General features: G+C 45.1%; 1 long non-coding RNA gene across 1 annotated transcript; it reads left to right on the forward strand.

Moving 5' to 3' along the window:
- Positions 1 to 1310: 1310 nt before the first annotated feature.
- Positions 1311 to 4216, forward strand: LOC136471628 (uncharacterized). Its single transcript, XR_010762068.1, has 5 exons — positions 1311 to 1786; positions 2021 to 2144; positions 2526 to 2852; positions 3691 to 3879; positions 3954 to 4216. It is a non-coding gene; the product is annotated as an uncharacterized lncRNA (long non-coding RNA).
- The last annotated feature ends 445 nt before the right edge of the window (positions 4217 to 4661 follow it).

Here is a 4661-nt window from a genome sequence, read left to right on the forward strand (position 1 = left end):
TGTGGAAGGGATCAGGGTCTGGTCAGGGCAGGGATGTGAACCAGCCCACAAGCTTCGGTGGCGGCAGCGGCAGCGGCAGCGGCAGCAGCTGCTGGAAAGCAATTAAACCCAAACACTACAGACAACGTCCTGCTCCTGGGCTGCTCTGGACAGTACTAAAACCTAATGAGCCAAATTACCAGCCTACCCGCCAACCGAAACCCAGTTGCTCAGGCAGCCCACTACACAAGAATGAAAGCTAGTTGTTTTCCATCCTAATTGGATGGCTAATCGTGATTAAGCAACAATTAGTCAGACGACTTGGAAACTGGTCAGAAAAATCGAGTTGGTGGACATAATCGGAGTCATGGGAGTAATCGTGATTAATCGGACGACTTGATAACACTGATCGTGAGATCACTTGTGTGGATAGCTCAAAGCTAACTCAGTGGACTCATGAACGTTCGGTGTTTTTCTCTCACAACAATTCAGCCAGAACAGTGTTTTTCAGCCAGTTTCAGCTAAAATTCAGCAAGCCGAACAGGACCATAAGAAGGACCACAGTAAGAGAATCAGCAGAAAAAAGAGATGGACATCTCTAGGCAATTTATTTTTAAGTTGATAAAGCTGCTTACATTTTAAGTACTAAGGGACATGTTTCTAGATTCATGCTATCCTTGTTCTCTGGCAGTAAAGAAGCAGAGTTCACCATACAGAGGCTTTCATCTGCATGAAGTAATAGTCTCAGTTGAGAAATCAGAAGTGAATGGACTGTCATGAAAAGTAGGGAGGGGGAAAATCCCATACAAAGGGCAATGTTTCAACTAATATTATCAATTCCATTCCAATAGCAGAAGAAACAGGCAGTATATCTCGTTCTGCCACCTAAACTGGCATAGAAGAGACACCACCCAGTACCGGCCCTAATCTCAGTCGATTCCGGCTAATCCAGTCAATCTCGCCCATTCTGGACAGTATTCGGCAGACCATTTGTCCCGGTACAGTCCACATATGACCAAGCAGAGGAGTATTTCACCAAATGGTAAGAAATCAAGAAAGAGGGATCCATTGAGTAGGAATTAGGAAGATATCAAGAATCTTTGTTTATTCGATCACGAATATAGTATTATTGTGTATCTAAAAAAATATACATAGAAATTCGTTTTTATTAAAATCAAGGGCTAATAAAACACTAACAGATCGAATCGCCACGATTCGATGTGGGAAGCTAGGCTTGTCACCCCGAGCTTCCCACCCCGTGTCCTCCATCCCACGCACGCACGTCGCGACCAGAGATCGAAGCCTGGGAACACCAAAAAAAAAATGAAACGCCGCGTTCGATTCCCACCTCCCCTTGATCTTATTCTTTTTTCCGAAAAAACACAAGGCACGCGCGGACAGGCTACGGCGCCTGGCTGCGGGGCTCTAGGGTTGCACGCGGCGGCGGCGGCGCCAGGCTCCCGCGGTGGCCGCCCTCCGACGCGGACGGGCCCCGACGGCTGCTAGCCCTTTACCCGCGCCCCGCGCGCATCTCTGTCTCCCTCTCTCCCGATGCGAGCCGGCCGGGGACTTGGGGGCCGCGGCGGGCGCGGGCGAGGAGCTGGGCGCCCTGCGCGAAGTGTTGGCTCGACTGGGCTGTGGAGGAGCAACCGCCGGCGTCGAAGCGGCGCAGCCGTAGGGCGGCACGACGTGGAAGCGTGTGGAGCACGACGAGGAGGAACGAGATCTGCGGCATGGTCAGCCGCGGCGCCCTCCCCCTCCTACCCGCCTCACCCTTCCAGGAGCTTTCGAAAGCGAACCCAAGCAGGTAGCCACATTCCCCCTCAACCCGAACCCTAGCTCGACTAGCCCCTCCCTGGGATTCCAACAGATTTTTAGACTCTTCTCTGCTGGCGATTTTGGTGGGGGCAGTTCGTTTGGTTTTCGTATTCCCCCGGAACTTCTCCTATAATTTTTTTTTGGCGTGGGCTTCCTAATCGCTCATGGCTCTACTGCGAACTCTAATAGCGATTGCGTTGTGGTGCTTGTTTGGTGGTTGTAGAGTTTGAGGGACGACGAGGGGTTGTACCTCGCCAGCAAATTGGACGAGCAGCTGCTGATCTGCATCCCCTTCATGCAAGTGGTCAAACTGCATTCCGCGCTATTCAAAGGTCCCGAGGAAGAGGGTGAGATTTGCTACTCCCTGTTTGAGTTATGTGCGTTGCGGCTAGATTTGTGCCCAATTGGGGAGTACTACTTTCCGAAGATAGATGCAATAGTGATAGCTAGATCACCTAATGACCTGATTGATATTAGGTCTGTGAGGATCCTTGTGATATCATGTAACTTCAGTTGTGCTGTTGAAAAATATCCTTGTGTTTAGAATTGCAACAAAGGTGCTTACTTGTTTATATTTCTGATGCTTGCATTAATATTGCCAGTGTTAAGTCACCATTTTATTGGAGACAATTTCCTATTTGACACCACATGAAAATTCAGCCTCCCTTATTTGACACGGGTTCTTACTTTCATTCCCAATAATCCTTGCTTTTGATGGATTCGATCAGGTACTGAAGGCATGGTGGCATGGTGCCGACGAATATGCTGCCTAATTGTCCTTTTTTAGATTTCGTTTGCCACACTGTATAATGTTGCCTTACTGTTTTAGACATCTCTACTCAGGAAAGTGGCAGGGTCGAAATTCGAAAATTGCAGAGAAAAGGCAGCCAACATCAAATGAGAATGATGCCTCAGCCAGTGGGAAACAGTGTCTTGCTGTCTCTGATGACTCTTCTCATGTGTTTGCACTATGAATATTTTTTTGTTTAGGTTGTGGTTGCAAGGCCATGGTGCTATTACTGAAGGAGCAGGATTGTTGGTTCTAGGTTGATCAGGTCAGTTGTTTGTAGTTCATGTCATTGTAAATGGTTTCCCTTTTATCAATGCAAATGTCAAATTATTAGTAATAAATTCAATAAAAGATGGTAGTGTGATAGAAAATAGTTAGCATAATAGAAATTTTTGATCGGTTCCACAGTCGAGGGCCCTCGACTGGACACCGAGAAGTATGTGTTTGTTCATGCATCTTGATTGGTTAGTCTACTAATTGGAGATGGCTGGGTGAGGAATCTGGAAGCTCTGTGCCAGCATGCTGTAAATTGTATTGCTAGGAAGGAAGAAGGAAGAAGAAATGCTTTTAGCTGTAAAGGAAAGACAGGCAATTTGGATATGACGTAGTTAGCTATATAATGAGAACTTTGGGCATATATGCATCGCGCAGCAACTTATCTATATGAACTTTGGGCATTGCGAGGTTTCTCTTATCACTTTTCTTGACATATATAGCACTTACAATATGATGTATATTTGACAAGAGAATCTATGTTTTACAAACACATTCGGCAATCTAAGCATGGCTGTTTCATGATGATCATCTTTACACTTGTCATTTTCATGTCTTCATGGTCATGGAGGAGTCACCAAAATTTTGAAGAAATCAGCTTTCATAGATTCGTGATAGTTTATTTTTTTATATGGCAACTGTCCGGTTCTTTGAATTTAAGATGTGTATAAATGATTTTTTTGATTTTGTCTGCCATCAACTAAGCTTGCGTATTTATATGGTTCAAGAGGAGTAATTCCTACTGTCATGAACTTACATTTCAATGCACACTTGTTTTCTAGATTTCTTAGATTGATTCAAGTTCCTAACTTTTTTTCTCCATGTTGCAGCAACTAGCTGATGGAGGGAAAGCCAAACGAAAGCATGAAAAATAAGCCCATGGGCGTCGTTAGCGTCACCAAGGGCCAAAATGACGTGGCACGACAAACGATGGAGGAGCTCGCCGGCTTCCCTAGCTACAACGATGGCGAGGGCCCTTCAATGACTTCCGTGTCGACTCCGAGGGCCTGCAGCGTCAGGTGCGTTCGTGATGTGCAAGCTATGGCTATGAAGTGAGGTGTTAGTTTCCAACGGCGTGTGCTTCTTTTCGCAGATTGATGAGCTGGCCTCGTTCTTCGACTCGCCTGCGACGTCCGTGACCCGCGTTCTGTACACCGAAAAGGATGTGCAGGCTCGAAGGTAACACAATTGAGATTATCTGTTGTCGTGAGAATATAACTTAGACAGAATGTAACTTAAATGGTTATATGAGAAAAAACTTTACTATGACTTCTTAGTTTCCCGGATTGTATACATGCTCAAAGATATTGTGTAAAAGTTGAACTATGGAAAAAAAAAACATTAGTTGTTTTCATATGCGTCTCCAAGATAAATCCGTTACGTTAGTACGGGCATTATACTACATCAAAAACATTTAATTTAATTTAAGATTTGAAAAAGAACAAGAAATTACATATGAAGGAAAAGGAAATACATCAAGGCATTGGCATCAGTGAGCTTTCGTGGTATAGACATTGAAAGCAAAGAACGGTGTGATGGGATAGCAGCTAGCACGGGCCTCAGCTGTTTCTCTCGGTACAATGAACAGGTGGATAAGGCAACAGGGAAAGGATCGATGTTTTATTAGCTTCTTGCATTTACGGTTGCTTTTGCTTGCCTGCTTCATGGACCAGCTACAATGCTATCTACTGGGCCCATGTTGGTGGCAATGGTACGGCCCTGGACTACAATTCAGAACGCAAAAGACTCACTAGTGCATATAAATGTTTACTAATTTGTAAATACATATAACACTGTAATG

This window comes from Miscanthus floridulus, chromosome 8 (assembly GCF_019320115.1).
Source record: "Miscanthus floridulus cultivar M001 chromosome 8, ASM1932011v1, whole genome shotgun sequence".
Classification (NCBI taxonomy): Eukaryota; Viridiplantae; Streptophyta; class Magnoliopsida; order Poales; family Poaceae; genus Miscanthus; species Miscanthus floridulus.